Here is a 21,628-nt window from a genome sequence, read left to right on the forward strand (position 1 = left end):
TATATTCCTACCAAACTCCTGCTTCTTTCTTCCCTTAAATTCATATAGGCAGGCTTCCAGGTTGTGTATACCCAGCAGCCTAGACAACCACATCTGAAACGTGGGGGCATTAGAATCTTTCCACCCAGCAGAGATCAGCATTCGAAGTACTGCAAAAGCAATAAATAACAATGCTTGTGTGTGTTTTCCAACCTTAAGTTTGGCGTCCTACCCTAAAAGAACCAAAGTGGGGAATAGGTTGATGTTATTACCTAGCAGCCCCCTCAAAAACATTGTTATCGCACTACAGATTAGGGCCAGACTGGGACAACCATGAAACATATGCACCAGGTCTGCTGGACCTGTGTTACATCTTGGGCACTTATCGTCTTCCCTTAACCCCCACCCATACAGTTTCACAGGAGTATAATAAAGGTTATACACCGCCTTATAGTGTTGGGCCCTCAAATTTGATGCTCGGAATACTTTATTATTTAAGAGTAAGACCAGGTCTATGTCTACATACGGGTCCCCCAACTTATGCGACCAAGCCACCTCAGTTTTATCCAGATCATCCGGGAGCCCGGACACCATAAAGTTATAGGCAGTACCAATCTTCCTTCCCCCTCTTTTTAGATAATCAATCAGTTGGCTATCTGGTGTCAGCACTAATTTTGGTCTTATTGCAGATATAGTTTGAGCAACTTGCCAATATAACAACCAGTGATTTCCAGGGATCCCAAACCTCTACTGTATTTCATTGAAACTGAATATATCCTCGCCCACCATGATATCGCCCACACATCTTTATCCCCTGTACCCTCCATATTGAACTATTTTCATTCTGGCGTAGATGAGCAAATAAGCTCGATTTCCACAGACTAGTATTAGCGTTTATTTTACGGATTCCCAAGGTTTTACAAATGGTTTTCCACGTCCACCAAACCCCTTCAATAATCAGCGCATTTGATCTCATTGACCATTCAATCCTCAGGCCAACTTTGATTAGCCTTGGCGCACCTAAACCAATTATTTGTTTCCTTGCGAGGCTTTATGAGATGTTATCAAGTAAGGTTCAATATGGGCAGCAGGGTGAATGCACACCAAATTTTGATGTGGAACGAGGCATTCGCCAGGGCTGTGTCCGCGCCCCACTCCTCATTTTACTTTTTATTAATGAGGTGGATAAAGGTTTGTAACTGGTTAAAGCCAATGCCCCACACATCTCTGGTAGCCTTATACCAGTGCTGCTATATGCAGACAATGCTGTATTACTTTCTAGGACCCCAGTAGACTTACAGAGATTAATTGGTAGTTTTAGGGATTTTATCAATGTGAGGAAACTGATAATCAATAATATAGGGCTAGATGTAGGTAATTCTAATTTACCGACTCATAAATACAGAATTTTACCGATTCGGTATTTATGAATCGGTAAATTAGAAGGAGGGAGATGTAGGTAATTTTTTATTTTGAATTACCGATTCTTTAAAATTCGGTATTTACCGATTCGGTAAATACCGAATCTGTATTGCCCATTGATTCCTATGGGCCTTGAAGCCCATAGGAATCAATGGGCAATACCGAATCGGTATTTACCGAATCGGTAAATACCGAATCCAGCAAGGGGGCAGGGGGTGTCACTTTGACACCCTCTAGCACCCCAAGTACAGGTGTGTGTGACATGTGGCACACACACATGCCCTGAGGGCATGTCTGTGTGTCACATTGCACAGGTGTGCATGCACAGATGTGCATGCACACCTGAATTCAGTATTTTACCACCCAATAGGATTGGGTGGCAACATACCAACTCTTAAGGGCCTGTGGCACTCTTAGTAGTGTCAGCTACATATGGATTTACCGAATCGGTAAAATTACCGATTCGGTATATTACAGAATCGGTAAATTTACCGATTCTGTAAAATAATGGCCCCTACATCTCAATCACCAAATACCGGTCGGTAACGGCCGAATTCGGCCATTACCGACCGGTATTTGGTGACCTACATCTGGCCCATACTATGGTATGCAGGCCTAAATTAAAGAAATGCAAAATGTTCTATATTGATAAAACCCCTTTAGATACTATTAACACTTTTTGCTACCTGGGAGTAACTTTTTCAGTGGAAATTAGTCAAATGAATTAACCAATGTCCGATCCAAGATGAACAAGAGTGCATACAGGGTTTTTAGATTTGCGTCAAAATTAGGTAAGCACCCAATTAAGGAAATGCTAGCAATGTACAAGGTTAGATCCTTTGCCATGGCCCTATATGGCGCAGGGGTGTGGGGCTATAATTGTAGTCGGGTATTGAAGCGTGAAGAAAATTCCTTTTTAAAACGTCTTTTAAGTTTACCTTCCTCAGCATCTACTGAATTATTACACCAGGAAGTAGGATTACAGTACCTAGCAGACTTGGTTGCTCTGCGACCATTGCGGTGATGAAGGTCCATTTGGGTCAAAGAAGAAACTAATTTTACCAAATCTTTTGAGTGTGTCTGTGAGTGGGTGCATGAGTCTGAGTGGGTCTGTGAGTAAGCATGTGAGTTTCTGAGTAGGTCTGCGAGTGAGTGTCTGAGTATCTAAGTGGGTCTGTGAGTGAGTGTATGAATGTCTAAATGGGTCTGCAAATGAATGCTTGAGTCTCTGAGCAGGTTTGTGAGTGGGTACATGAGTGTCATAGTGGGCCTGTGAGTTGGTGCATAAGTCTTTGAGTGTATCTGTGAGTGAGTGCATGCGTCTGAGTGGCTCTCTGACTAGGCATGTGAGTCTCTGAGTGGGTCTGTGAGTGAGTGCATACGTCTGTGATTACAGGAGTTGAGTCTCTGAACAATCTGTGAATGAGTGTGTGAGTCTCTGAGTGGGTCTGTGAGTGAGTGAATGAGTCTATGAGTAGGAATTGAGTCTTTGAGCAACCTGTGAGTAAGTGTATGAGTCTCTGAGTGGGTGTATTAGTGGGTGTATGAGTCTCATAATGGGTCTGTGAGTGCATGCAGAAGTCTGAGTGGGTCAGTGTGTAGGTGCATGAGTGTCCAAGTGGGTCTGTGAATGAGAGTGTGAATGTCCAAGTGGGTCTGTGAGAGAGGGCATGTGTCTCTAAGTGGGTATGTGAGTAAGTACATGAGTCTCTGGGTAGGTCTGTGGGTTCATGAGTATTTGAGCAGTCTGTGAGTCAATGTGTGATTCTCTGAGCAGGCCTGGTAATGTGTGTGTGAGTCTGTGAGTAGGTGTGTGAGTGTATAAGTGGGTTTGTTTGTGGATGCATTAGTGTCTGAGTGGGTCTGTGAGTGAATGTATGAGTCCCTCAGTGGGCTGTGAATTAGTAGATGATTCTCTGAGTGGGTCTGTGAGTGGGTGTGTGAGTCTGAGTGGGTCTGTGGTTGGACCGTGAATCTGAGTGGGTCTGTGAATGAGTACATGAGTATCTGGGTAGGTCTATGAGTGCATGAGTCTATGAGCAGTCTATGAGTGAATGTGTGATTCTCTGAGTGAGCCTGTTAGTGTCTGTGTGAGTCTGTGAGTAGGTACATGAGTATCAAAGTGGGTTGGATTGTGGGTGCATGAGTGTCTGAGTGGGTCTGTGAGCAAATGCATGAGTCTCTGAGTGGGCCTGTGAGTTGGTGTGTGAGTCTGAGTAGGTCTGTGACAGTGTGTGTGAGTCTCTAAGTGGGTCTGTGAGTGGATGGATAAGTGTCCAAGTGGGTCTTTGAGTGAGTATGAATGTATGAGTGGGTCTGCAATAGGGATACAAATCTCTGAGTAGGTGTGTGAGTAGGCATGTGAGTGTCTGAATATATCTGTGAGTCGGTGCATGAGTCTATGAATGGTTTTGTGAGTGGGTATATGAGTGTCATAGTTGGTCTTTGAGTGAGTGCATGAGTCTGTGAGTGCATAAGTTGAGTCTCTGAGCAATCTGTGAGTAAGTATGTGAGTCTCTGAGTTGGTCTATTAGTGGGTGCATGAGTCTGAGTGGGTCTGTGAGTAGGTGCAGGAGTCTCCGACTGAGTTTATGAGTAGGTGCATGGGTGCCTAAGTGGGTCTGTGAGTGGGTGTGTGAGTGGGTGTGTGAGTGTCTGGGTCAGTCTTTGAGTGAGTACATGAGTCTTTGAGTGGGTCTGTGTATGAATGTATGAGTCTCTGAATTGATCTGTGAGTGATTACATGAGTCTCTAAGTGGATCTATGAGTAGGTGCATGAGTGTCTAAGTGGGTTAGTGAGTGGGTGTGTGAGTGTCTGAATTGATCTGTGAGTAGGTGCAGGAGTGAATGCATGAGTCTCTGAGTGAGTCTGAGTGAATGTATGGGTCTCTGAATTGATTGATCGGTGTGTGAGTGCATGAGTCTGAATATGTCTGTGAGTGAGTGTGTGAGTCTCAGAGTGGGTTTGTGAGTGAGTGCTTGAGACTCTCAGTGGGTCTGTGAATGAGTGTATGAGTCTCTGAGTAGATCTGTGAGTGCATGAGTCTCTGAGTGGGTCTGTGAGTGGGTGTATGATTCTGAATAGATCTGTGAGTAGGCGGGTGAGTCTCTGAGTATGTCTGTGTGTCAGTGTATGAATCTCTAAGTGGGTCTGTGAGTACATGAGTCTCTGAGCAGGCTGTTAGTGGGTGGGTGAGTCTATGAATGGGTCTGTGAATTGATGCAGGACTCTGATTAGGTCTGTGATTAGATATGTGAGTATCTAAATGAATCTGTAAGTGGGTGCATAAGTCATGTAAGTAGTTATGTGAGTAGGTCTGTGAGTGGGTACAAGAGTGTGAGTAGGTCTGTCAGTAGGTGTGTGAGGGTCTAAGTGGGTTTATGAGTAGGTACATGAGTGTCTCAGTGGGTTTGTGAGTGAGTACGTGAGTCTCTGAATGGGTTTGTGCATGAATACATGAGTCTCTGAATGGGTCTCTGGGTGGGTGCATGAGTCTGAGTAGGTCTGTGACTGGGTGTGTGAGTCTCTGAGTGGGTCTGTGAGTAGGTGTGTGAGTGTCTAAGTGGGTCTGTGAGTGAGCATATGAAAATCTGAATGGGTCTGCAAATGGATGCTTGAGATTCTGAGCATGTTTGTGACTCGGTACATGAGTGTCTGAGTAGATCTGTGAGTGGGTGCATGAGTCTGAATAGGTTTGTGAGTGGATATACAAGTGTTGTAGTGGGCCTGTGAGAGGGTGCATGGGTGTCTGAATGGGTTTGTGAATGGGTTTATGAATCTGAGTAGGTCTGTGAGTGGGCATGTGAGTCTGAGTGGGTCTGTGAGTGAGTGCAGTGCATGAATCTCTCAGTACATGAGTTGAGTGATTGTGTGACTGTGATTGGGTCTGTTACTAGGTGCATAAGTCTCTGAATGGGTCTGTGAGTAGTTATGTGAGTAGGCCTGTGAGTGGGTACAAGAGTGTGAGTAGGTCCGTCAGTAGGTGCATGGGGGTCTAAGTGGGTCTATGAGTAGGCACATGAGTACCTCAGTGGGTTTGTGAGTGAGTACATAAGTCTCTGAGTAGATCTGTGCATGAATGCATGAATCTCTGCATGGATCTGTGGGTGGGTGCATGCGGGAACACTTTGATAACTCCTGCCCTCTGGAAGCGGGGTGTTTGTTTTTACTTATTGGCAGTTGGCTAAACTCCCACCAAACAAAAGCCTGCGTGATGAGTGACTATAAGTGTGGCTAATGGCGGTCAGGGGATTTCCGTGACGAAGCCTATGAATGCATGGGATTAAGGTGCATTATAGAGGTAACCTTCCCTATAACCTTAACCAAGATATATATATCATTTCAGTAACACATGAGAGTGTCTACACAGAAAGTGACAAGCAAGGTCATTGTATATAGTAACACTTATCTTGTCAAAACACACATATTCCCTTGAAGATTTGGATATTTAGCAGGAAAGGGATTTGTATCAATCGGGATTGCTAGTCCTGAGGAAGGCCAAACAACCCTTTATGAGAGGGAATAGAGGCCAAAACATGTTGACATACAAGCAGCATAGGAGAGCAAGGGGTCCTAACTTCTCCCAGACCATCTCCGATTTTTTTTACTTTTAATCCTATCCAGGGAACACAGGAATACAATTTTGGAATGGTATCTCTTAGTTAGTTTTACACTCACACAATCACTGTCCTTTTGTTTTCAATTTACTGCGTAGATCCCAACACATTTATGTTTGTTATGTTCTCCCCTCCCTTTGCTCCATCCCAGGCTTTGGTCTGTGCAGGGATGTTGTAGCAGCCCTATGATGAATCATGCCACTATGTAATGGGTGAGGGCAGTCTTTTAATAAACCCACTTTTTCTAAAGAGAAGGGTGGTATCTTGGCCTCCCACCACTCCCTCCTTGTCCTCGTTTTGTGGTTACAGTATGATCAATACAGGGATGATGGAAAAGGAGTAGTACCTCTCTCCCCTTCTTATTTGTGTGATGATTTGATGGTAATGAGCATCAGGAGGGTGGCCCAGTGTGCCCTCTCTTTTTTAAAAAAAATATCTCCAGGACCTTACCCACCCGGTGCTGTATTCCAAATAAGAGTGTTTTTAAAAACATGGTGTAGAGGATTCACTGCTCCGTCACATTTTTGCAGCAAAATGTTTTGAAAAAAGTGCTTTTTGGGCAATGTCAGGGTCTCAAGATGGCTGCCAACACTTCCTGGTTGAAGTGTTGGCAGCCAATCAGATTTCAGCATGTGGACTGTAAAATCCTTTGAGGATCCGTGCCCCTATATATACAATTTCTTTTTAATATCTTAAACACTACTTAAAGAATGTATGCCAAATAACAAAAAGGGTTATTTCTGAACAAAGAGCTACCTTTCTGCCAAATTTGGTTTAATTCTATCCAGCGGATCAGGTTGTTGTCACAACTAAAATCTCTATGGGAATTAACTCTGGAAAAATACTTTTTTTTAACCCACCTCCTTTTTCTTGGTTCCTGCTTGACAGATCAGCCTAAAACGTCATCGGGGCACTATTTTTAGCAAATTCCTTGAAGATTTTTCATGCGGTGCCAAAGATATAGGCAAGTCAAAAAATGCTTTTCTTATGAATACATAGTCCTAACTATAACTACCTACTGGCGACTGACAGTTTGTCATATGTACATTCGTAATATATATATTTTACCTACTGCTGCTAGCCAGTAGGTAGGTATAGTTAGAACCAAATGTTTATTTTAACTAGTAATCTCGTTTGAAGAGTGGTGGAGAAAGGGAGTGGAGCCTCTGACCAGCTCTCAGGAATACTACTATGCCGGACTTACTGAAGGTAACAGGAGGGCTTCTGGGCCCCCAAGAAACTTTAGCATTCAAAAGGATTTTATCTCCCAACCAGGAGTGTGCTAGGAGGTGTGTTTGCACAGAGGTGGAGAAAGGGGGCGTGGCCTCCAAAGACCTCTCAGCAAACGTGCTCTGTAGGACTTATTGGAGGTAACAAGAGGGCTTGTTGGCCCCCAAGAACCGTTTGGAGCCAAGGGCATTTCACCCCCAACCAGACATGCAGAAGGTGCATTTGCATGGTGGTGGTAAAAGGGGGAGGGGCCTCTGACATCTTGCAGGTCCCTTTTTAATTGTTTTTAATTATTAGGAGAGGGGGACTGCATGGCCCCCCCTTCCTTGGGCCCAATTCACCCTTGGGGACCACATTCTCTGGGGTCAGGCCTTTTTTGAATGAAGGAGGATGCCGAGCGGCCTCCTTCCCAGGCCGATTTTGTTTTGACTCGGGCCTAGGCTCTAGTGTGGGTGCCCTAATCCCACTCAGGGCACCCACATTGAAGAGTTGAGGATCACGGGGGAGCCTCAAGGCTGCCATGGTCCCTGCCAGATGCCCCCTCCTGTGGGAGCTGGCATTGCTTTGACAGAGAGGGAGCTGCTAACATGCAGCTCCCTCTACGTCAAAGCAAGTGTTATCGCTTTCAACAAGTGAGAGCATTTCAATGCTCTCGCTTGCTAAAAGTGAGCTTAGTTTGCTATTTGCTATGGATTGGCAGGAGCGATATAGCTACCTCCTGGTGGTGGGGGGGCACCTCAGGAGGTAGCAGGAGCCGGCTCTAGGAGGTAGCGGTCCCTAGGGCCATTCATGGCTCCAAGAAAGGGAACATAGGGTTCGCCTCTATTACAGGCACAGTCCCAGGAAGGTGGTGGTCCCTGGGGTTGTGGAGGGGACCAGAGCCTCCCATATTAGTATTTCATTTAGCCCCTGGGGAGGTGGTGGTCCCTGGGGCTGCAGGATTGCAAGCAGGCCCCACATTAATACATTTGCACTGGGGAGGTGGTGGTCTTCAGGAATGCGAGTGGTGCACCGGCCACCACCATTAATACATGTGCACTGGAAAGGTGATGGTTCCCAGGGGATGGGGGTTCCCCAGGGCAACCCTCGCATAAATGAATCATAATGCCCTGGGTAAGTGGCAGTCCCGGGGCTTTAAGGCTTCTAAGAGGAGGCAGCTTGCACCTCCTTCCTACATAATATAGACATGCCTCCGGGACCTGGCCCATCCGGGGGCCAATTAGAAACGCACTTCCTTTTTGTTAAAGTTCAGCAGGATTTGCGGATATAGCGTGAATCCCGCTAAAAAAAGTAAAACAATGAAACAATTGGGGCCCTGCGGTGTCCCTGTGAGACTCCCCCAAAGAGGCCTAGAGGGTCAGGGTGTTTCTACCATGCTCCCCTTTTTTTACATTTTTTCCTGTGACTCGGTTCAACTGAGTCACAAGATGGCTGTCAACACTTCCTGGTTTGAAGTGTTGGCAGCCAATCAGATTTCAGCATGAGATCTCGGGTGGGGTTGCGGATCCTCAGAGTCTCCAGTTGTATATCTTAAAAACCTTTAAGTTTCTCAACAACTACTGAAAAGATTTACACCAAAATGGGTGCTTTCTGGAAAAAGCATTTTGGGACCCTGCCTTTTTGTCAGCCCCAGCTTGACTGATCACCCCAAAACTTTCAGGACAGCAGCCGAAATGAGTGGTAAACTAGTTTTGAAAGTTTCATGAGAATTTGTCAAACTCCTAAAATATTAACAAAACAAAAAAGGTTCTTCCTATGGAAACTACATCCTAACTATAACATAAACTACAGTCAGTGAGCAAATTAATCATATGAAATAGCTATTCTTGAGTAGCAGTGAAACACTCTTAGGGACAGATTTTCAAGCCCATGCGCCAAGCAAGGGGGCTCAATAGTGACGCAAAACCCAAGTAAGTTTATCTAGCCATGCAAGCCACCTTGCCTGGCCCTGCACGGCTTGATAAGTCTAGTGTAATGCAAGGAAGTTCAAATTTCTGCCTTGTGTTACTTTGTGGCAGGGAGGGATTCCATGGAGAGAGCATGGCTACAACCCATGTATTTTGGTGCATTTCCAGATTGTCTATTAATGTTAGACCTTGGAATGTGTTTTAATGCTCCAGGACGAGAAGAAATATCTTTATTTCTCCTCGTTTTTCTTCTATCTACGTGTGCTGCATTTGGCAGCACATGAAGGAAGAGTTAAATGCCTCTCAGGAAGGTTTTTGGGTAGGAAAGGTGTCCCTTCGTGCTCAAAAACAATCCTGCACACAACACTGACACCTTCAGTCCATGCCGCAGGGTCCCTACATTGGCGCCAGGCAGTCAAAAGTGCCCCATCACTAGAAAAGGACAGGAATGCACCGTATAATGGTAAATATGGTGCATTTCTGCCCTAATACGCAGTGAGCAAGGTGACTTGCTGCAGTGTACTGCATTAAACAATGATAAATTTGCCCCTGCGTTAGAAAGAAGACCCCTCATTCTTTTGTGTACCTTACTGTCTAGAGAAATACCACAAGAACCTCAGGCATGGAGGTGTGAGGGTGACAGACTGCGAGTCCATGAGATTTAAAGTTTAATCTCCATCAGAGAGCAACAGGGGCAGTATCAGCAAGTTCGGATCGCCTGCAGAAGAACGTGGTTTTAATATTAGACCTTGCTGAGGGGGCCCTCTCCCTTCCCCGCCCTCCTTACTGACTGGACTGGAGTGGGATCAAAAGAGCCTCTGAATCCTCAGAATTGGAGATGAGAGTCTGAAAATCTAGGTGTTGCACGGCCTAAGTGAAAACCATTCTGGTGGACTTATGGAACTGGGGACCAGAACAGAAGGCAAGAAGAATACTTCCTGTTCAACAGCCCCTACCCAGTGCTTAATGTGTAAAAGAATGAGTGCCAGTGCCTAAACCTCTTCTCAGAAGCCCATGATGGCTGTGATTAAATGTTGGTAGTCTTGAATCCACCTCATGCCACTTTTATCAAATAGTTTTGTGCTTTCTCCCTTTGTCACAGTTTTACCCTCTTCCTCCTTTCACCTGTGTTTGTTTTTCCCTCTCTTGTTCTCGCTGTCAGTGTCTGATGAGGAGAAATAAGTGCTGATCCCCAAAAATGAGTGCCAGTGGGCCCCACTAACAAAAACAGGCTTTACTTAAGCACTGCCCCAACCTGTACTCCCCATGCAGGGTATTCCCTACAGAATTTGGTTATCTTTCTGGTATAGTTGATCCCCCTTATACCATTTAAGAGACAAGGGTTTGAATTTTCTATACTGACTAAGCTGCAATCTGATTTTGAAGGGGAAAAGATGGTGCCCGGTCTCATTATCAAAACAAGCATTGGTAAATGAAATAGGTTTTGCCAATGTAATTATCAATAATTTTTTTGTTGGAAGTTTTAGCTTGGTGAGCACGTGTGAAAGTGATATGGTAAACTAATATTTGAGCATGGGTACCTTAATACCAGGTACTATGTTCCGAGGAACAAGAAAAGGATAAATAATGAGAAAATCAACACAGGAAAGCACAAGAGGAGGGACTGGGGAAAAATCAAGAAGATAAGTGAGGATTTAAGAAAAAAGAAATGGAGGGTCAGCGAACAAGTTAAAAATCAAAGAGAAAAGAAACGAGTGAACTCTGGGTAGGCCCTGGATACCTATCTCCTCCAGTCTCAGTATCAGTTCAGGATGAGATATGGTATCGGAGGCCACAGCCACTTCTAACAGCCCAAGCATAGAAGGAAGATTTTTGTCTTGGCAGCTTCTGATATGGTCTGTGACAGCCAAGAGTGCAGTTTCAAGTCCGGTGCATTGGTCTGAAGCCTGACTAAGATGAATCTAGGATTCTATTAGACTCAAGATAGTCCATCAGTTGTTTATTGATATTACTTTCTATTACTTTGCTAGCCCAGGGAAGAAGTGATATAAGACGATAGTTGGAAACGTGTGTAGTAGGAAGGTTGGTTTTTTTCGGCATCGGAATAACCTGAGCAACTTTCAACTCTGCTGGAATTGCCCCAGTGCTCATTGAAAAATTCAACAAAGGAGCTAATGGGCGGAGCCAATTGCTGAGACAGCATGGCTGCTCACTTCACTGGAATAGGAACCCGAGGAGAACCTGATTTAACAGCTTTCACAGCAGGTTGAGTGGACTCTACACTGAAAGAAGCAAACTTCTCGAAGGTGCAAGGGCAAGTTTGCTTACTACCGACATACAAGGGCTTCAAGTTAAATCGGTGTGTCTAATATGCGAGATTATTATAAATTAAATTTAGTTTGTCCTCTAAGGGATCAGCAATCAGATCGCAAAGTATTTGCGAAGGGGGAGTGTTGTTATTACAGGCCTGAGGATTCATAAAGAAATTAAGGGTTTTAAAGATTTCCTTGGTGGAATTTCCAGCTTTCTCAAGTTGCTGAGCAATAAAAATTTTCTGTGCTTTCCTAATATTGCTGTGATAATGTGCTAAGGATTTTTTATAAGCTTCTCGATTGTTTGGTATGGGAGTAGTTCGCCATTGTTTTCCAATTTTTTATATTAGGTTTTCTCTTTGCGTAGATCCGGCATATACCAGGAAGCATGCGGCGTTAATCTTGATGAGGAGTAAAGTTTTACAGGCTCTAGAATATCAACTTAGGCAATGTAGTGGTGCTGTCCTCTATGCGGATAAAAACATAAAAAGGGATAAAAATTTAAATTAAAAAAACTGTGACTGTTGGATTTGGGGGCCTCTAGTTGGCAGAGGTAGGTACCTTTGAACAAATAGGGACCCTTGCGTCTAGTCAGGGTAAGGGGTTACACTCCTAAAATAACCCCTGCTCACCCCCTTGGTAGCTTGGCACGAGCAGACAGGCTTATCTTAGAGGCAGTGTGTAAAGCATTTGTGAACACATACAGTAACCCAGTGACAACACTACAGATGGACACCACACAAGTTGTAGTATAAAATTAAGTATTTTTATATAGACTTAACATAAGACCACAAATGACAATAATCCACAATACTGTACTTTAAAAATGGTAGAATTAGCTTAGTTCTCTTTAGATGGTAAATGCAACACTTTAAGTTCAATGTACCTTTGGATGCGTAACGCTATACAACGAAAGTGTTGCAAGGAGGGTAACGCTTCGGTTCCTTACACGCAAAAACGGTGATGCGTAGGGGATGCATTGGTTCTTTGCGGCGTGGAAAGGTGAAGTGCCGGTTTCTTACTGCGCTTCCGTGGCGATGCGACCAGCAGTGCTGTGATGCGATGAAGAACTGGTGCAATGAAACAAAAATGGCATCTTCTCATTGATGCGACACAATGCGTGCACGCCCGATGGCCGTGCGGTGACTCAATGATTCTTCTGAGCCACGACAGGCCCTGCGACATGCTTCTCCGGTGATGCGACAGCATCTGATGTGACAGCGACACTCTTCTCCGGTGATGCAACACGCTTCGGCAATGCAATGCGACAGCTGCAGTGGCGACACCCTTCTTCAGTGATGCGACGACAGCGGCTGCGGCGGTGACACGATTCCTGGTGATGCGACGGCGACACTCTTCTCTGGCGATGCGTGGTGCTTCTGCGAGGCGAAGCGGCAGCGGCGACACCCTTCTTCTTCGTGAGTCGTGGTTCCAGCTCCTTGCGACACGCAGTCCCTCAGAAAGCCCAACACAACTGCAGGCACTTCCAAAGAACTCTTGGGGAGATGGTGGGTGAAGTCTGTAGTCCCTGAGACTTCAGCAGGAGGCAAGCTCTATCTCAAGCCCTTGGAGATCCAGATCCTTCACAAGTTGAATGAAAGTAGCACAAAAAGTCCTTTCTCCTTTCTTTGGCAGTCATGCAACCACTGCAGGCCAATCCCCCAAACAGCACTCAGTTTAGGGATAGTCTCCTCCTCAGTCTCTCTGGTTCCTTTCCTCAGAAAAGGTTTCTTCTTGTTTCCCAAAAATGATCTAAAATTCTGGGGTCTGGGTCCCCCTTTCTATACACAGTTTCTCTTTGTTCTCTGAAGGCAGAGAGGCCTTTGCCCAGTCAAAACCAGTTCTGGTCAGTCCTGGAGCACTCTGTTTACATTACTCCTTCTTTCCTTTCACAGTGCAAGGCAGGGACATCAGACGCACCACAGGAGGTGGAGCCAGCATTTTGGAGGGAAGGCGCAGCCCTATTCAGGTCCCAGGTGCAACTCCTCCCATCTACATGCAGATCTCTCTATTCAGCCCTGTGCTGACTCACCCTGTCTCCTGGAATCCCCGAGCCCGTGTCACTCAAACTCCAGACAAGGAATACACAACCTAGCAGAAGCAGGCTTGGATGTTTAGACACGAAAATACCTACCTTCTAAAAGTGGTATTTTCAAACACAGAATGTTAAAACCAACTTCACCAAAAGATGTATTTTATCATTCTGAGTTCAGCCATACTAAACTCAAATTTCTACCTGGTTTCCTGAGTCGGTTAGGATTATAAGATGTAATAATCAAACTGCCCATTCTGGCCTATGGGGAACAGGTAGCCTTGCAATAGTGAAAAACGAAAATAAAAAGGCTGTAATTCACTATTTAGGACATGCCACACACACCAGTGAATGTCCTACCTTTGACCTACAATGCAGCATGCCCTTGGGCCTACCATAGGGGTGACTAATATGCAGAAAAGAGAAGGTTTAGGGACTAGCAAGTGAGTGCACTTGCCCAGTCAACATGGCAGTACCAGACTGCACACAGGCTCTGCAATGGCAGACCTGAGACACACTTTTACCGGCTGCTTCTGTGGGTGGCACAACCAGTGCTGCAAGCCCACCAGCAGCATTTGGTTTACAAGCCCTGGGCACACTCAGTGCACTGTACGAGGGTCTGACAACTAAACTAAATCAGCCAATCATGGAGTCACTAATCCATACATCAATTTACCATAGGGAGAGCAAATGCACTTTAGCACTGATCAGCAGTGGTAAAGTGCCCAGAGTCATAAAAATCAACAAAAACAGGTCAGACAAAATACGGGAGGAAGGCAAAACGTTCAGGGATGACCATGCAAAAGGGTCAAGTCCAACAGTGACAATTTAAAATGTTGACCCACCAGAACTGCGTGGAAGTGGACTTCTTTTCAGGTGGGCGTGCACGTGTGATCAGAGCAAACATGTAGTTGCTTATAGTGCACAAGAAGCAACGGCCACTGCCTTTTGCAGTGTATATATTTAATTAATCCTATTTTAATACTGAAGCTGAAGACACAGCTAAAACTGTCCGTAGGGCAGACCTAAAATCGTCCCTCCAACCATCCCCTCAAGGCTGTGGCATTCATAAAGATGCAGCTTCAATAAAAAAGGATGTAAAAGTACTTTTTATTTTCATAGCAAGAACAAGAAGCCATTTATGTTTAATAATAAATTTGGGAGCCACAGGCGGGAGAGGAGTCTTATCTGTGCATTTTACACAATTAGAGCATTTTTACAAAAGGAACATTCGGCTGGTAATGGGTCACGCTGCGACGCAATTAAGGCCCTCGCTTAAGACGGCTTCTATTTTGTTTAAAGTAGAGGTGTCTTAGAATTTGCAGATATTGGGCTGACGTCCTCCAACCACTGAAATGGGAATGCAAGTATCCTCGGTGAATAATCGCAGACCAATGCCTAGAGCTCGGCTCTCGATTTAGGGGTGGAAACAACACACAAAGGATGGGTGGGCGGTGTATAAGGGTGTTGGGGAATATTTCATTTCTACTGGACACTACCTAATTTTCCACTTTTTATTTTTCAAGCCTTCAGGTTCTTCGGGTATAGCTACCAGCATCTTCGACATTTTCACAGAATGAGATTTAAAGCACGTTATTGCAGCTGACTTCTCTTATAGAAGTGCAATGAGACACCACAGTCCTACTTACTGCGCAGACATAGCCAAACGGAAGCAGCACACGTGACTGTTGGTATCTGTAAGAATGCTTCTGGTGAGAGCTTGCCTGACTGTCATCGTGAGAAAAAACTCGGGCGAAGTAGTATCACATATTTGTTCCTAACAAAAATTATTTTGGCAATAGTGGCGTGTTTTAGTGTAACTCATGAAAATCACAAAGTGGCAGTTCGGGCTGGACTGTTGACATTGGGCGCAGGGTCAAGACTGATTTGCATATGGTTGGGTTCAAACTGGAATGGCATGGTGAGCAAAAAAACGATGGATTTAGGCCCTGATCTCTGTACTGGGGTGAATGTATGACATTGTTCTGAATTCTGTCCATCAATTGTTCTTTTTGCAAATATGGTGCAGCTTTCCAGAGGACATAAATCCGTAAACTATACGGTATGAATAATCATTTCAGTCAAAAAAATCCAGTCAACAGGCACAAGATAGAAGTATTGGTTAAAATGTGGGAGCATAACAGAATACTTTAAATGCATTAACAATAAAATTGTGACATTTTTCTTACCGCCTTTTCATTAATGGCACAGTTTTCTATTTCTTGACCTGCAGCAGTTTATTCTGTAATAAGAGGTGGAGAGCAGCAAGTAGGTTTTCCCAGCAAGGCAACGGGAAGGGGTAGAGAGGGCATCCATTCATGGAATGCAAACCCAAAATTGTTGCTCGGGTGTTTCCCAAGGTGGGAACATAACACTATTGATTACTTCAAAAACAGAGCAAGTTGGTAAGAAATAAAAAAAGCAAGCATGCTTAAAATAGGTTGAGTTGCTCAGTTTGCAAACAAATGGGAGCACTAGAGTGGGTCCCTGCTTTGGCCCCAGGGGGATTGGTGAGTCCGCTGCTCAGTTTACAAATAAAGGGAGCACTAGAGTTGGTCCCTGCTTTGGCACGAAGGGACTGGTAAGTGTGCATTACGATCGGAGCGTTTGACTTCCCAAAATGCACGCAGAGATGCTGACACGCTTAAAAGAGGTTTTACCAAAGCAGATGAAAACAGTACTTGGGCCACAGGATACTTATAAGAGAAATACTAAAGGAAAACAGGAAAGAGTATGCTGCAGCCAATAGAAACGGAGGAAAAGTGAGATGCAAGCACACAAACCAATGAAAAGCAAGGGCAAGATGTAAGCCCCTTTTTAGATTTATTTGAAATATAATAGATTTCACAAGCACAACGCAAACACAGTGCAGGCCAAACCTAAAAAGGACCTGCTAAGAACATATATTTAAATGCCATCTTACAGCATTTAAAGCCCATTTATAGACAGATGAATTGTAAGGGACTCCTGAGGACTGACTGCTCCAACTGCAATACACTTCCAGTCGGGAATTAGTCACAATGGGCGTACTAAAGACATCAATATGTATGTGTTTATCACTCAGATATCAATTGGATTTCCTTTCACTTTACTACATTTGTAAAGAAGTACCCAAACAACTTATTCCTATATGGGCCATGGTCAAATTTAAAAAATGCATCTTTTGTAGCCTGATTCTAAGCTCCAAATGCAACACATCTGTATAAATTATGAACAACGCCTGTGGTGTCTATCTTATTTTCTTATTTTACCACTACGTTTGGCTGGCATACTACCAGGTGCATTGTTTGAAGAGAAGTTTGAGAGTTAAATGAAGGTCCAGGGATCCTAAAACCGGATGTAATTGCCTATATTCTCTTGGAATTTCTTGAGAGGAGCTTTTGTTTGAGGCACTGGACCTTTCCAGACTCGTATTTATAACAGTTTGTTGAGGATATGAGTGTGTGCTCCTCTTTATGTAAAACAGGTGATTTTTAATCACTGTGAGACTATTTTCTCTTTGAGTCAGTTGTATCCAAAGGAAAACAATTTCCAGGCATTTTTTTTAAGAAAGTCTTTATTATGTAGTTTTTATTTTTGCGCACTGCAGGTGAAAACAGCCAAACAGCCGACACGTGTTTCGCCCTTTGGTCAATACGACCTGTGCTTTCTCAAGGCTTTCATAGATGTACTTAAAATCAACACAAATTTCGCATGATACAGCACATAAGTCTTCTGAGCATTAAAACAGATAAGTGTTCTTTTTAAGATAGCGGAGTGGCAGAAGGTTCCGGGTCAATCCCTCATAGTAGTTTTCCAATTCAGTGTTTGAAGTGACGTGCATCCTTTGAAGCTCAGCAATTGGGGTAGAGAAAAAACACATGCCAACATCCCGCAAACAATCTGGACAAAAATACTATTAGACATGGCATCTTTTGGTGTGTTTCCCCTGTCTTTTTGCTTCTGACCCCCTTGTTTTGGTGTTACCCTGGATATTGTCTTTGCTGGTTTATTGTTTCTGCACACTTTAATACTGCTGATCAGTACTAAAGTGGAAGTGCTCCTACTGTAAATTGTGTTTATGGATTCATGTTTCCATGAATGGCTTCTTTGATTTACTCCTATGTCCCCAGTACAGTGCACTGTGTGTGCCCAGGACCGGTAAACCAAATGCTGCTAGTGGGCCTGCATACAACAATGTCTCAACAGGTAATACTCATGGCCAATTTTTATCAATCATGCACATAAATTGCAGCAGGAGGGAAAGCCAGGAGATGTCAGCAATTCTTTGATTTAATAGAGAGCAAACATTTTAATTAGAAAGAGAAAAGGGGGGTGAAAAGGCAATATCAACACTATATACATTAGATGAGGGTGTAACCCAAAGATAATTGTGCACAACAGTGCTCGTGCAATTGTGAGAACGGCGCAAGTGATAAGTGTGATAAGAAAGCAGTGGAAACACGGTGCAGAAGGAGAAGGAAAAATGTGTTTTTACAATTACTTCAACGGTTATGAATTTACAAAAAAGGTCTCATATAATTATGAAGGACATTTATCATTATCAACAAATTCAAGGATCAGAAAAGAGCCAAAAGTCGCGCTGGAAGGTTAATGACATTGTGACCTGTGGTCAATTCAGGTCATCTTCAGGACTTGGTTACAACAGTATTGGTCAGTGTTGTATGATGGCTGTCACAGAGTAGGGAGGGACCAGTGAGGGTGTGAAAAGTAAGCACCTAGAGTGCCACAAAAAGTTGTTTCAGGACAACGATGCCCGAGGCACCTATCAAGGGGTGTGTATCCAGGGGTTTCAGAGGCTTATTTGATTTACTCCTAAACCCCTAGTACAGTGCACTGTGTATGCCTAGGGCCTGTAAACCAAATGCTGCTATTGGGTTTGGTGCACTGATTTGCCACCCACCCAAGCAGGCAGCATTTAGTTCCACTTGGGAGGAACTCCTGCAGCACCTCAATGAAGTGTTAAAGGCACTGCAGAAGGCGGGCCTCACGATCAAGGCTAGTAAGTGCCAGATCGGGCAGGGATCTGTGGTGTACTTAGGGCACCAGGGTGGCAGCTGCAAGGTGGTGCCCTTTCAACCTAAGATTGACACCATTCTGGCGTGGGAGCCCCTAAGACCCAGACAGAGGTGAGGGCCTTCTTAGCTCTCACTGGTTACAATAGGAGGTTTCTCAAGGGTTATGGCACCACTGTTGCCCCCTGGACTGCGCTTATTTCCAAAAAGCCACCCAGGAAGGTGATCTGGACTGATGCCTGACAGGCCACTTTTGATGCCCTGAAGGCAGCCATGTGCACGGCGCCCATGCTCAAGGCACCCGACTTCTCCAAGGAATTCGTATTGCAGATGGATGCTTCAGAGCATGGTGTAGGAGCGGTGCTCTTACACCTGAATGAAGAGGGCCTAGACCAGCCTGTAGTCTTCCTAAGCAGGAAACTGCTCCCAGGGAACAGAGGTGGAGTGCAATTGAGCGTGAGGCTTTTGCTGTGGTCTGGGCGCTGAAGAAGCTAAGACCTTTTCCTTCAGAGCAATTTCCAGACATATGGAAAAAGGCCTCCATTCTGCCACTGGTAAAGAAAACTTTCTCGTACCCAATGAAGATGGAAAGCTATAGGCCTATATCCCGTCTACCTTCCCCAGATAAGATTCTTGACAAAGAATCGAATTTGGAGGTCTTAGTGATTTTGGATGCTAACTCTCTGCTCGATCCCCAACAGTATGATTTTAGAGCAAACCACTGTACGGAGTCGGCCCTGATAGCAGCCTCAAAGGAAGTTAGAATGGTAGTTGATAAGGGTGGAAAAGTGGCACTGATCTTATTAGATCTTTGTGCTGCTTTTGACATGGTCCACCATTCACTCCTCATAAAACGTCTCCATCAGCTTGCGTTTATGGATTGATGTTTCCATGATTGGCTTATTTGATTTACTCCGTAAGTCCCTAGTACAGTGCACTGTGTGTGCCTAGGGCCGATAAACCAAATGCTGCTAGTGGGCCTGCCGTACTGTTTTGCCACCCACACAAGCAGCCTTTCAAAGGGTCCTCAGACCTGCCACTGCAGTGTCTGTGCTCAGTTTCTACTGCTTGTCAACCTGGCAAGTGCACCCACTTGCCAGATCCTAACATTCCCTTTTCTTAAATGTAACTGGCTTATGTATGCCAGAGGAACTTTGTTTGTGCCTACCTCAAAGGGAAATGTGGTATAAATATTGGGGCCCTGACGCCAGAACTTTAGAACCCTTTTGGATCAAAGAACCTTACAAGAAGAAGAGCTGGGGAATCTGTGACGAGTGACTACCACTTTGCTGGGTGATTTGTTGTGTTGGCCTGTAGTAGCTGCTTCTGTCTTGGGCAGAGAAAGGACTGGACTGACCTTTCTGTTACTTCTTTCTGAGTGTCTCTAAGGGCTTGTGGTAGAGCTTGTCTTCTGTTCAAGAAGTCTCAAGAACAACAAATACTACGGGACCTTCAGGTTACCCGCTTCTGGAACTAGGTATTTCAGTTGCCACAGAGGAACAGCAACACAACGCTGTTCCCGACGCCGCTGCTAACTCCGTGACCTGAAGGCACCACAGAGGGTACAGCTGCACTTTGCACAACATCCCTGGTCTCACCGATGATTCCTTTCAACGCCACCACCAAGCCGCTACTTGTACTATGACCTGTGGGCACCCCACTCCGCACCCCATCGCTTCACACCGTTGCCCTGGTGTTCCCAACGACACTGCAATGCTGTCACTGACAATGCTGCCTGGACCGTGACCTGTGGACACTGCTCATAGAGAACACAGAGCAATGTACTGCTTCACACCGCAGCCCTGGCTCACTGCACTGTGCTTTGAGGGCACCACTCATAAGTTACACGACGCACTACCTTTCCCCACCCTACAGTCTTGAACCACCAACACCAGCACCATCGACTCCAGTTCATCAGCCGACAACAGCGCTTTAACAATGACGGGGACTGCACCACGACCGGGCAGCACTGCCATGAGCTCTGTCCTACTTTGCACTGCAGCCCTGGTCTCACCGATGCCGATGGACTACCGTCACTGAGCAGCTGCCTGTACAATGATCTGAGGGCACCGGATGCCATACCGCTGCATTTTGCATCGCAGCCCCGACACCCGCTTTCAACCTCACGGAGTTTGATCTGCAATGCATGTGATTTCAAGGGCCTGATTACTCCTCCACCAACCTCCTGAACCGACGCCCGCCAACGCCGGCTCTTCGGAGCTCACCGCGAGGTCCCCGACGCCCTACATTTCTAAAGATACTGTTTGCGGGTTTTCCCAACACCGTAGCTGGCCCGCGATGCCACGGTCAGCCAGAACATTTGGATTGACTTGTTCACTGTGCCGTGATAGCCCTGGAGGGAGCTATTGACTTCAAGAAACTGTTTGTAAAGTCCTTTTTTGCCGAATTAGTATTATGAAAACTGTATGTTGGATTCTTACAATTTTGCTCTTGTTTTACACGGATAAATATTGGCTATTTTTCAAAAACTGGTGTAGTGTTTTCACTGTATTACTGTTTTCTATATGAAAATGCTTTACACGCTGCCTCTGAGATAAGCCCGACTGCTTGTGCCAAGCTACCAAGAGGGTGAGCAGGGGTTATTTCAGAAATGTAACTCCCTTATCCTGACTAGGAAGAAGGGTCCCGACAAGAGACCCCCATTTCTAACAAATACTTTCACATGCTCATCACAGGACAAAAACCGCAATGCAATGCCTGATGGGACAAGACCCTCCAACCAAAACATGGTGGGCCTGGGAACCACACTTAGGGAAGTCCGAATGGCCATTCCTAACACAGAACCAATTCTCGAACACAAGACAGTTCAGTTAACATTGATCTCAATCTTCTTCTATACATTTTAGGAAAGTGTTTGATAGGGTAATGTTGAAGGGCAAAGCCTGAAGGAAACAAGCTCTAAAGTCAGACAGCTCAAAGATGGTGACAATATACTCAATGTGGCCACATAGGGGCTCATTAGGATGTCGGTCGGAAAGCCTCCGGCCACAGATAGGAGGCTATCTGACCGACATCCTTGGTTTAAAGTCCGATTCCCTAATTACAATGTAGGCGGTCAGAGTTTAAATCGGCCAGTTGGACCGACTGCTGACCAGTTGGAGGCCGCACCTAATCCCCTACGGACGGCGTTTC

The sequence above is a fragment of the Lissotriton helveticus genome, chromosome 8 (genome assembly GCF_964261635.1).
Source record: "Lissotriton helveticus chromosome 8, aLisHel1.1, whole genome shotgun sequence".
Taxonomy (NCBI): domain Eukaryota; kingdom Metazoa; phylum Chordata; class Amphibia; order Caudata; family Salamandridae; genus Lissotriton; species Lissotriton helveticus.